This window comes from Nicotiana sylvestris, chromosome 10, assembly GCF_000393655.2.
Source record: "Nicotiana sylvestris chromosome 10, ASM39365v2, whole genome shotgun sequence".
In the NCBI taxonomy this organism is placed as follows: domain Eukaryota; kingdom Viridiplantae; phylum Streptophyta; class Magnoliopsida; order Solanales; family Solanaceae; genus Nicotiana; species Nicotiana sylvestris.
In genome coordinates this window covers 24,905,488-24,918,786 of record NC_091066.1, presented here as the reverse complement: position 1 = coordinate 24,918,786, position 13,299 = coordinate 24,905,488, and positions in this window count along the sequence as shown.

Genomic DNA, 13,299 nt, shown 5'->3' with positions numbered 1-13,299 from the left:
CACATGCTGCCTCAATACCAATCAATTTAGATAATGATGATGAAGTCCCGGATGACGGGAGAGGGGGTGATACAATTGTGGGAGGCTTAGCTAGATCAAGGAACCTGGAGGTGTAGGAGGATAGGTTTGTTCGTGAGAAAGCTTATGCCAAATTCCTAGAATGGTGGACCCAAAGGTCATTCAATCTTGATCGACAATTCATAACTAAAGACTGAGCTAACACAATCCAAATGTTCTAAGACAATTCTCGGAGAGAAAGGGGTGGATATGGTTCTACGGTCATCCGCATAATGCCAATGAATACCTCGTCAAGGAGTTTTATGCCAATGTTGCCCACATCAAAAAGGGTACAAAAGTGACGAAGGTCCGGAACTTGAAAATTTGGTTTGATGGCCAAACACTGAACAAATGTGTAGGGTTTGAGGAGGTTGAGGCAGTGAAATACCTGGAGAAGCTAGCCTTGGGTGAGGCAGTTTGCCCACGGCTAGCTGAGTTACTTGCTATTCCGGGGTCGACACCTATATGGCTCATAACAGGAGTGCCAATCCTAAGAAACACCCTTAGCGTTGAAGCAAAAGGGTGGTAAACATTCGTGAGTAGCTGTCTTGACCCGTGCTTGCATGACCATGTCCTTCCACTTTCCCTAGCAGTGTTGGTAGCTTCTATCATGGTAGGATATCCTATCAATGTAGGAAACTTGATGTCCTACAACATCTCCAACACAGTGTAGAAAGAAGAAAGATCTTATCCCTACCCCAATTTCCTGGCTGAGAAATTTAAGGGCCAAGGAGTTGAGTCGAGACAATTTGATGTGGAGGTGAAGGCTAAAATCCCTTTCTCACTGTATACCCTCCAGGGACCGAACAACCCTAAATTCAAGGGTAAAGCCACTACCTCTACTGGCAAATTTGAAGAGCTAGGGGTAGTGGCCACAAGATCAGTTGCAAAGCCCTCCACAACCACCAGTACTTCTACTGGAGCAGCAGCTATGCCCCCTCAATCTTCAGTGCCACTATTAGTGCTATCATCTTCTACCTACCCTCAGACTGCACTGAGGGTTTCCCAAACACTGTCCAGTCTCAACAACTGGATGCATGCAGCTACCACAAAGCTATCTGCCATATCCAGTGCAATGGCAGCACAGTCTTCAATCCCAACAGAGCTTCAGGTACCTTCATCAGTGGAGGACTCATTGAAGAAGATTCTGGACAACTAGAAGAAGATTCTGGATGACCAGAAAAAGATTAGGGAAACTCTTGATGCACTTTGGGGAAGCAGGTGAAGAAGCTGAAGAAGACTCAAAAGGAGTTGGTCGGGAAGTTGTCTAAGGAGGTTGAGAAGATTGCACATGCGGGAGATTTGCCTATGGACCTTCTCATGGAGGATATAGTCCCAGCAGCACATGCAGTAGAGCCCGAGGCACCAAGGGCAGCAACCGGCCAGTCTGAGGAGCCAGCTGCAACATCACACACTGCTGAGGAGCTGATTCAGATGCTCAACAACCCCATGATCCCCCAGTCAGAGGATGTGGAGATACAGTTAGAGGATGCTGAGGATAGTATTTAAACTGAGGACCCGATGCAGACAGAGACTACATAGGGAGTTTTCTTTACTCTCTACCCCTTTTCCTTGTTCTTATTTGACTATTAGAATTAAGGACAATGCTATCTTTCATTTTGGGGGGGGGGATCCATTTTTGATTTATGACATTTGGTATGTAATAACCATTACACTATTTTTCTTCATATTTATTTATCTTTTTTTTTTTACTTTTGGTATGTATATATTCGTTACTTTCACTTTTGGTATGTATATATTTTTACCATTTGATGCATATATTCATTTCCATTTATGTATATATTTGCTTTACCTCAAGTTTGTATATATTCAGTTTAATTTCCATAGTTTACTTCATAACTTCTTTCGTTATTTTCACTTAGTAGCATAGCTTCTTATTTCCTTTAGTAGCTTCTTTTTAAGTTGTTAGCTTCTTTTTATGCTTTATGTTTATAATAAGTCTTTGGTTTTCTTAATGCCACGGTTCTTTCCAAAAATGGATATTATGTGAACCGGGTGGCTCTTCCCAACGATTGATGGCATGACAACCTTCTTAAGGGATTGAGTTCGTTTTATTTATGTTTTGGTGTAAATAGTAGTAATGAATAAAAGTGTCTCAAGCAGGATTCACTTGGTACTAACATATTTACCTTCTACCTTATGGTTAGAAACAAGTTGATTGGCAAAGAATAGTTCTAGTTGTGACCTGTAGACTCTTGTGTTGACTAAAACAATCATCGAGTGGTTTCTTTGAGCCATTTGTGATGTTCAATCTTAGCTAGGGTTGTTGTGGGCCCTCGACTCTGTCTCTTTACAATCCAGCAGCTTGAGAGGTGAGGTATTGAATTGCAAGTCCAAGTTCCGTGCCAATAAGTCTAGAACTTGCCCTGAATGTCTGTCTAGGCGAAATTCTAAGTGTAGCTCGACTTGAGAAATGATTGTAGACTCTCATTGATCCAACTTAAAACTCGAAAGCTTACGTGGCCTACCAATATGATATGCCTAGTCAACCCCTTTGAGCCGAAGCCCTTTTTTTTGCAATAACCACGTTACAAGCCTTTATCCGTTCTCTAATGACCCTCTCTTGACACCCGATTTTTCCTTGGCATTCTTGATAAACAATTAGCAAAAGCATAAGTTTAGGGGAGATACGAGGAATGTGAAAGTGATAAAAGGTACAAAGAACAAAAAGAAATGAAGAAAAGGGAAGTCAAAAGAAAAGAAAGAAAAATCAAAAAGCAATATGTCAATAAGAAAGTGAAAATTGAAGGGATTCAAACAAAGCAATGATGAAAGGCATGGAATGATTACAAAATGAGAAAAATGATTGTCATGAGCAAAAAAGAGTGACAGTGTATCTCTCTAGTTCCCTTAAGGAAGAAGAAAATGATTCAAAAAGTCAAGAAAGTATGAGCCGAAATGAGAAAATGCAGTGCTTAAGGAAAGATGAAAACTTCATATGCCGATAAATCCTACCTTGATCCAAAAGCCTTCATTACATTCCCGCAAAAGCCATATATGATTTCGAAATGAATGAGCTTGCATTAGTGGCGATTTACATAAGGGGCAAGCTTATGGTACTTAGAGCCTGTCATGTCCCGAACCTGGGCCTGGACGTAACACGACACTCGGTGCCTGACTACATGTGACCGAGCGAACCAACTGGATGGTTGAATCAACATGTCGTATAATATACTGAATTTGGAAGATAAACTAACACATGCTGATATACTGAAAGTATGGATGATATAAATCAAAGTGCGAAAATACTAATATAATTCTGAAACATATTTGTAGCCAACATAGCATAATATGAAAAGTCTGAGACTCTGTCTAACTGTTACTCTAGTCTATGAAGCCTCTAATGAAATACTAAAAATATTGACTGTCTGAAAATACTGTAGACTGTAAGGTAATGATAACGCCCTAAAAGAGCTGGGATCACCAAATAGCTGGTACGAGAATCCTAGCGCTCGGAATCATCAACCTGTAAATCATTATCTGCATTGTGAGATGCAGGCCCCGAGCAAATGGGACGTCAGTACATTTGAATTGTACTGGTATGTAAAGCAACTGAAAGAAAGAATTATAAAAGCTGAAACTGAAACTAAGCTGATAACTGAGAATTTATAATTGATAACTGAAATGATAACTATTCAAACTGAAACTGAAATGATAACTGATAGCTTATAACTGAAGTGATAACTGGTAATTGATATGATAGCTGATAACTGAACGGTAACTAATGATTGAACTGAAAGGAAGTAAGGATATGAATGCTCCCTCTTCTGAATGATGAACAACCTGTTTATCTGAATATTAAGCTGCGGCCTCGGGCCTAATATATATATGTGCACAAGATGCGGCCTCGGGCCCAAGTACACGTATACATAACTGCGACCTCAGGTCCAAAATGCATAAAACATAAACTGCGGCCTCAGGCCCAAATACAAGTGTTCAACATTCAGGGATTTAAAATTAGGAACTGAGACTCATACTGCAATATATGATAGTGAAATACTGAATCACATTGAGTTACATGATACTGGAATACTGGATCACACTGAGTTACATAATACTAGAATACTGAATAGGACTAGACTGAGACATGTCTTCTTGAACTGATTATGAACACTGAAACTTCAACTGTTTATGGCATACTGAGTAATCTATACTAAGACTCAGGGGCATCAAACCCAAGTCTATATTGAATACGCACTGAGCTCACAACGTTCAGAATGAAAGTCATGAACGAGTTATGAAGCTAAAGAATAGAAGTTCTACAACGATTCAAGGAACTAGGCTTAACTATATTTCTGAGGCAATTGATACGTCATAAAAGAAACGTAGTGTAGGGAGAATCATTAACATTCCCAAACATAGAGAGTTAGCCTCACATACCTTAACTTCCTACTCTTGAGCATAATACAACATTCGCCAACCCCTTTCAATTTTAATCTATATCAATACAAGTCAAAGGGATTCCATATTGGCAATAATACTCATCTTTTGGTCACTTAGGCATTTTCTCAAACACTTGGTGGCATAAAGCTTAATAGTCCTTATTAATGGTGTTTCTACACCCAATAACCCATTCTCTTGATCTTAGATAAATTCTAAAGTCTCAAATGGTTATAAACAACATTATTCTTTATCACCCATAAGGTAATCAACACCCATAACCAATAATAACCAATCAACAACCCAAATCTATCACCGTTCATGCTTTTCTATCAAACCCATCAACTCATATCTCATGAAATAGAGTCTATAATCATTAATTCAATGATAGAATCAACTAGAGGGTGAGGATATTACCTTTTTGAAGTTCAACCTCCTTGAATTCGAGTTCTAGGGTTTCTTTGCTCATCAATGATGTTCCAATCGAATATCTAATGATATGGAGAGTTTACCCATGTTAATAAGATGTTGGAAAATAGAAATAAACATAGAATTACCATTAGAACTAACCTTGGGTGGTGGAGGGACCTTTAAGGAGTTAGGTTTTTGAGAGTTTTCCTTTCTAGGGCAAGTTTTTATGTTTTGGGGCTGTAGGGGATGAAATAGGGATAAAAAATGACTTCCTAAGTCATCTACCGTGTCCTGGTTGGCGCGACCGTGGTAAATCGCTGAGACACTGCCTCGCCACCGCAGCCGCGGTAAAACGCAGCAGGACCGCGGTGGTTCACACCTCTCTGTAAAACAAGCATAACGTTTTGCACAGAGCTCTATTTGGGTTCCACAATATATCGTGGGAAAGCTATTTCAAAGGCCTACAACTTTTATGCTTTGAGTTTTTCCAAATTGCTTACAAATTTTTACTAAACCCTGCTGGAAGACAGACCTTCTGCAAACTTAGTTGATTTTGTCAAATTTTATGCACCTCACGCTCCGTCTTGATTCCAAAACAACTATTTTCACCCATAATCATCCCGCTAGGACTTCATATGTCTAAAGTATCAAATTAATACCCATTTAACATATCCACATCTATTTTGAATGTACGGGTTGTTACATTATCTCTCCCTTGGGATCATTCGTCCTTGAATGATTGTCTTGACTGTAACTTCCTCTAACTTCGAACCTTAAACGGGTTTGGTAGAAACATGAACTTTCATTAAGACTTGCATACTAAGTTGAATGAATACATGATTACTGAACTGTTGAGATACTGAACTGAATGACTATTGCATTAACTGGATATTGGTCTGCCATGAACATGTGAATACTAAACTAACATGGATATATGAATATTAAACTTGCACGAATATTAGAGTATTGAAATAACATCAATATCTGAGTACTAAGCTGGCATAAATATCTAAGTATTGGATTGACATGAGTAGCTGAGTATTGAACTGACTTGAATATCTGAGTATTGAACTGACATGAGTATTTGAGTACTGAACTAGCATGAGTATTTGAGTGCTAGAAACTTGAATGTTATAGCATGACACGTGAAATACCGGTAGAACCACCGCTAACTCTGGTGGTAACTCCAACTCATAAGCTAATTGACTGATCCTTCACAAGATTCTATACGACCCAATATAGCAGGGACTATGCTTCCCCTTCTTTTCAAATCTCATAACGCCTTTCACAGGCAAAACTTTCAGAAACACCCAATCATCAACTTGAAACTCTAGGTCTCTATGCCGAACATTCGAATAGGACTTTTGGTGGCTCGGAGTTATCTTCAAATGCTCCTGAATCAACTTAACTTTCTCTATAGTTTGATAGACCAAATTTGGTCCCATCAACTCCCTTTCACCAACTTTTGACCAACCAATTGGTGATCTACACCTTCGGCCATACAAATCGTGCTTTCAAAATGAGCAAGACAATCCTATTATAAGGCACATATTTACCATCTCCACTCAAAATATGTGTATTCTGTGATAAAACACTAGGTTTTCTGCTGCTCGACTTTCACTTACTGATAATTCGGATACTTGTCCATAAAGTCTGCAATGTCCTTTTTCGTGCGTTTTACCAATAAATCTCCTTAAGACCATGATACATATTTGTGGTACCTGAGTAAATAGAATACCTGAAATTCTGGGCTTCTAGCATGATCTTCCCTCTTTAAGTCCATCTATGTTTGAAATACACAATCTATCGTGGTACCTCAAAGCACTATCATCTCCCCCTTATTCCAAAGCTATCATTTTATTCCTGTGAATCCCCTCTTTCAGCTACAACAAGTAGGGATCATCAACTATTTCTTCTTCACTTCGCCTACTAAGGGGGGGGGGACAAGTCATATTCTAGATGACAACTCTACTATCTTTGGAGTACGCAAATTGAACTCCTAGCTAGGCTAAGCGGTGAACTTCTTTCACTAGAGTTGTCTTATCTACCTCGATCATGAGTTATACTTCCCACACTTGATTATCTTCTTAAGAACTTCCTAAAACTACTCATAGAATTGTTGTGAGCTATGTCTATACTCCGAAGATTAGAGTCTCATGCGATGGCACTACCATCGTGATACATAACTGGGCATGATTTTTGTTTCTTATAGCTTTTCTGTGATCACTTTATCATCAATAACTAAGCTCGGTGATCATTCTACTCACTTTGTTTTTCTTACATATGCTAGACATAATCCGAGTGGTAATTATATAAGCTTTCCCTCATTACCGAACTGATTTTCCTTTTCATATCCCATGCTACTATTCGAGTTTCAGATCTCCAACTGGACTTACTAAAATTTTTTACATCACCCCTTAGACCAAAGGTCTTATACTTGTGGATCCTTCTCTTTTTGTCGGGATCCAAATAACTTTCCTTCTTCTCTGCAATTCTTTGCACTCTACGTCAATGATGACTCATCTTCCAACTTACTTCTGAGAAATTTTTTTCTTACTAGGAAAAACGAAATTATTCACTTAACGGAAAGTTAATGTATTCACAACTATCATACATAATCTTAGTGATTTAACTCTACTCACACTGTCAATCCTGGAGAAACCATATTACGAAAATTCCTAAAGGCTATTCTTCTATAGTTTTCTCTCTCACTGCCTAGCTGATTTTTTTACCACTGCCACTGTACTTTGAGTTTAACTTAAACTCTTTGGGTTCTAACACACGTTCGGTATTTCAAATTATCATCCACTTATTAGAGTTAACCTGGCTAAGTGAATCAAATTGTACCTCTACTAGCTCTGCTGAAAGTGCTAATTCACTGTATCTACTCAAAACTTACTTACTATCCTTTTTCTAACCACCTGCTAGCATCATATTTTCTTCTCCTGCTTTGAATAACTAAAGTGAAGTATAAGGTTACTCCTAACTTCCCTCATCATCTGACCATATTCTTTTTGTCGTGCACTATCATTCTTTTTGAACTATGCACATGGATCGCACTTAGGGAAAGTTCATTTGTCTTAAACAAAATTGGAATATCTAACCCCAAATATTCTATACACTTCAAAATCACTTCAGACTATAAACCTCCAACCTAAACACATAGTCACATCAAGGGGAACTGTCATATCTTTTATCTCACAATAATAGCCACTTCTTATATAAATTCACTAACATGGTACTTTCTAGTTATGATTTGAATAAATCTAAACAACTTAAAATCATTCCCTAAAATTCAATGTTGCATGCTCTTGGTTCTAATTTCGCACATCATATTATTCTTAGCTATATTTCCCTTACGCTCTTTTCTATCCAAAACTATAATGATCAATTCTATGCCCGCTGCGGTTGAATTCTTAACTTGATATACCGTGGGGTTTGACATACGGATACAAGGCCATACATATCTGATAAATCACTTTATGCACCATTCAATGAGTCTTGGGTCTTAATCCCTAAAACATGTGAAGATTTTGCTATAACCACTATTACTTACATTCCCTTTTGAGCATCCACATGCATCACTGTATACTCACAAGTCTATAGAAATTTTGATTTTCTGAAAATTGGAGACCTAGTAACTGAATAACAAATAACTGGCTTACTGAATAACCATAAACCTGCTAACTGAAAGAAGGTATAACTGGTAGTTGAGTAAAACTGATAACCATAAGACATGATAACTGCTTTTGTACTTTCTGATAAGGTTATGCTCTAATCTGTAACACTATCCATTGCATCCCACTTTTAACATCCTCTAAAGTCTCATATTTACCAACCTGTACTCCATGATTATACCCCAATGGACAATTATCCTCTCTAGGACCTTACGTTTCTCCTGCACGTCGTTTGGAATCCAATACGTTTGGAATTCGATAGGAAGAGAAGGTTACCTTTTACTATAAGCTTCATGGCATGATCTAGAGTAGAAAGAAGTGAGACAATCCTAGATGTCTTGGTAGTTAACCGTTTATATGAGTGGCCAACACACACACATAAAGGAAACTCTACTAGACACGGCTTCATAGACTCCCTAGGACTCTTGAACCTAGTTCTCTGATACCAAGCTTTGTCACGCCCCAAACCTGGGCCTTGACGTAACACGACACTCAGTGCCTGACTACATATGACTGAGTGAACCAACTGGCTGGCTGAATCAACATGTAGTATCATAACATACTGAATGCGGAAGATAAACAAACACATGCTGATATACTGAAAGTCTGGATGATATAAATCAAAGTGCAGAAATACTAATACAATTCTAAAACATATTTGTAGCCAACATAGCTTAATATGAAAAGTCTGAGACTCTGTATAACTGTTACTCTACTCTATGAAGCCTCTAATGAAATACTGAAAATATTTATTATCTGAAAATACTGTAGACTGTAAGGTAATGATAATGCCTCGAAAGAACTGGGATCACCAAATAGCTAGTACGAGAATCCTAGCGCTCAGAATCATCAACCTGTAAATCATTACCTGCATTGTGAGATGCAGGCCCTGGGCAAATGGGACGTCAGTACATTTGAATTGTACTGGATGTAAAGCAACTGAAAGAAAGAATTATAAATGCTGAAACTGAAACTAAGCTGATAACTGAGAATTTATAATTAATAACTAAAATGATAACTATTCAAACTGAAACTGAAATGATAACTGATAATTGATAACTGATAGCTTATAACTGAACTGATAACTGGTTCAATGATAACTGATAACTGAACTGATAACTGGTAATTGATATGATAGCTGATAACTGAACGGTAACTAATGATTGAACTGAAAGGAAGTAAGGATATGAATGCTCCCTCTTCTGAATGATGAACAACCTGTTTATCTGAATATTAAGCTGCGGCCTCGGGCCTAATATATATATGTGCACAAGCTGCGGCCTCGGGCCCAAGTACACGTATACATAACTGCGACCTCAGGTCCAAAATGCATAAAGCATAAATTGCTGCCTCAGGCCCAAATACAAGTGTTCAACATTCAGGGATTTAAAATCAGGAACTGAGACTCATACTGCAATATATGATAGTGAAATACTGAATCACATTGAGTTACATGATACTGGAATACTGGATCACACTAAGTTACATAATACTAGAATACTGAATAGGACTAGACTGAGACATGTATTCTTGAACTAATTATGAACACTGAAACTTTAACTGTTTATGGCATACTGAGTAATCTATACTAAGACTCGGGGGCATCAAACCCAAGTCTATATTGAATACGCACTGAGCTCACAACGTTCAGAATGAAAGTCATGAACGAGTTATGAAGCTAAAGAATAGAAGTTCTACAACGATTCAAGGAACTAGGCTTAACTATATTTCTGAGGCAATTGATATGTCATAAAAGAAACGTAGTGTAGGGAGAATCATTAACATTCCCAAACATAGAGAGTTAGCCTCACATACCTTAACTTCATGCTCTTGAGCATAATACAACATTTGCCAACCCCTTTCAATTTTAATCTATATCAATACAAGTCAAAGGGATTCCATATTGGCAATAATACTCATCTTTTGGTCACTTAGGCATTTTCTCAAACACTTGGTGGCATAAAGCTTGATAGTCCTTATTAATGGTGTTTCTAAACCCAATAACCTATTCTCTTGATCTTAGATAAATTCTAAAGTCTCAAATGGTTATAAACAACATTATTCTTTATCACCCATAAGGTAATCAACACCCATAACCAATAATAACCAATCAACAACCCAAATCTATCACCGTTCATGTTTTATTATCAAACCCATCAACTCATATCTCATGAAATAGAGTCTATAATCATTAATTCAATGATAGAATCAACTAGAGGGTGAGGATATTACCTTTTTGAAGTTCAACTTCCTTGAATTCGAGTTCTGGGGTTTCTTCGCTCATTAATGATGTTCCAATCGAATATCTAATGATATGGAGAGTTTACCCATGTTAATAAGATGTTGGAAAATTGAAATAAACATAGAATCACCATTAGAACTTACCTTGGGTGGTGGAGGGACCTTTAAGGAATTAGATTTTTGAGAGTTTTCCTTTCTAGGGCAAGTTTTTATGTTTTGGGGCTGTAAGGGATGAAATAGGGCTAAAAAATGACTTCCCAAGTCATCCACCGTGTCCCGATTGGCGCGACCGTGGTCCTGACAACGGTAAATTGCTGAGACACTGCCTCGCCACCGCGGCCACGGTAAAATGCGGCAGGACCGCTGTGGTTCATACCTTTCTGTAAAACAGGCATAATGTTTTGCACAGAGCTCTGTTTGGGTTCCACAATATATCGTTGGAAAGCTATTTCAAAGGCCTACAACTTTTTTGCTTTGAGGTTTTCCAAATTTCTTACAAAGTTTCACTAAACCTTGCTGGAAGATAGACCTTCTACAAACTTAGTTGATTTTGTCAAATCTTATGCACCTCACGCTCCGTCTTGATTCCAAAACAACTATTTTCACCTATAATCATCCCGCTAGGACTTCATATGTCTAAAGTATCAAATTAATACCCATTTAACATATCCACATCTATTCCGAATGTATGGGATATTACAGAGCCGGACATGTGACATTCCTTTGAGAGAGATGAGCGTACTTCTTCATAATCCTTGTTTTGAGTGTTACAATTCTAAAGTGAGATTTGCTTATGGAGAGTAGAGGAGAAGGAGTTTGGGTTCCACAGTGACCTACATAATAGAGCGAGCTTCCTTGATGAATTAAGTCAACTCTTGATGCTCTAGTGTCGCAATAGAACTATGGCACTCAAAAGGTCAAAACATTGTGGTGTTGATAAATAATTTGTGTTGAGGGTAATTGTTAGTCCCAATTGATGCATGATTGATTCACCTTAGGGCAACTGAAATATCCTTCTGTTTTTGCCTTATTTGCTTAAGGACAAACAAAAGCTTAAGTTTTGCGGAGTTGATAAGTAGGGATTTTAACCTATTATTTGCTCACTTTTACTTGTGTTTTGGGCTAAACATACGTGAAGGTATTCCTGAAAACTAATGTAATATGCTTGCTTACAGGAATTATTCAAAATGAGCTAAAGGAGTCAAAATCAACTCATAAAGGAGTCAAAACTTGAACAAAAAACAAGACTGGCAAAGAGATTTGAAATGCAGACCACACATATATTATGTGGCCGCGGAAGCCATAACGCGACCGCGATCAGAAATATCCCATCCGTGAAAGGGAGATTCAAAGAGTTGCATTTTCAGGCCAAATGATAAGCGAGGTCCGATCCAGAAATGTGTGGCCGCGAAAGTCTCACCACGACCGCGATGGAAATTATGTGGACCACGGTGCATGAAGTTTATAGAGCACACAACTTGAACAAAAGAAGAAAGTGCGGTCCGCGTTAGAATTACGTGGCCGCAGAAGTCCATTACGTGGCCACAATTGAAATTATGCATGCTACGAAACTCATCTCAACCCAAATCCATATTTGAAAAACGTGGACCGCCCATTAGAATTACGCGGCCACGAAAGCAAGAATGCAGCCGCACTCAAAATTACGCGGCCGCACAACCTCCGCAGGGGTATTTTTGTCCGAAAATTTTAGCTTAGTATAAATAGATCTTTTTGACATTTTTAGGTTATGTTATGTATCAGTAGAGCACGTGAGACGGCTGTATATTCCATTTTGGGCAATTTTGTACTAGAATTATCTTTCGCTATTAGATTTTCATCTTTTATTCTAGTATTATGAATTTTATCTTCATTTCCTCTTTAATTTCTGTTATTTCCATGAGTAGCTAAACCCATAGCTAGGGTTCTGACCCAAACCTAGTGTGGGTATTTGTTAAGTATTTGAGTTTAGGGCTTGAATGTATATGAGTTAGTGATATTTTGCCTAGTTCTTGCTAGAACTATAGAATTAGTGATTGCAAATACTAATTCATGCCTTTATGACTTAGTCTCTACTTCAGAAAGAGGGACTAAGTCTAAGAAAACTAGGCGAACAAGGAATTGGGGTAAACTCAAGAAAGTGATAGCCCCAATTAAAGGGTTAAACCTAGAAATAGTAATACCCGACTTGCGCTAACATCACTTGAATTGCATGAATACCCATTTGGACTTGAAAAAGCCAAATTAGGGAAAATCACTCAAATTATAGAGAGGCATAGAGTGAGTACCGGGGTGTGATAGCTATATTACAATCCCAATTATTCATGAGCTTGCCCTAGATTTTACTATCCGTTAGATATCCACCTAGGTAGAAGTCACAACCCTAGTCTCTTTAAGCATTTGAAAACTAACAACAAAAATATTGTCCTTAGATTCAATTATTGCAATCTTTAGAGTAAAGTTAGAAGTAGAAATCAAACCAAATATGTGTGGAAGTGTAATTAAGAGCAAAACC